We start from the raw sequence: 250 nt of genomic DNA, 5'->3' as shown, positions 1-250 counted from the left end.
ATTCCAAAATCTCTGTAGATGTTCATTGAAATGAAAAATAAACAACCTAAATTTAAAAAAAAAAAATTAACAATCAAGAAACATAATAATTTTAAAATACAGTTGTCAAAATACAGTTTCAAATACAGGAATATGTGTTTATTCACATTTGATAAATTGAGGGTTAACAGCAAAGAGGAAGATCGTCAATAATAAGGATAGACTGCAACAATGGACCCAGATATAGCAACAATTGTGAGGTTGCCACATG

This window comes from Elephantulus edwardii, unplaced genomic scaffold (genome assembly GCF_000299155.1).
Source record: "Elephantulus edwardii isolate Elephantulus edwardi_28Jun2011 unplaced genomic scaffold, EleEdw1.0 scaffold00018, whole genome shotgun sequence".
NCBI lineage: Eukaryota > Metazoa > Chordata > Mammalia > Macroscelidea > Macroscelididae > Elephantulus > Elephantulus edwardii.
This window is presented reverse-complemented; position numbering follows the sequence as displayed.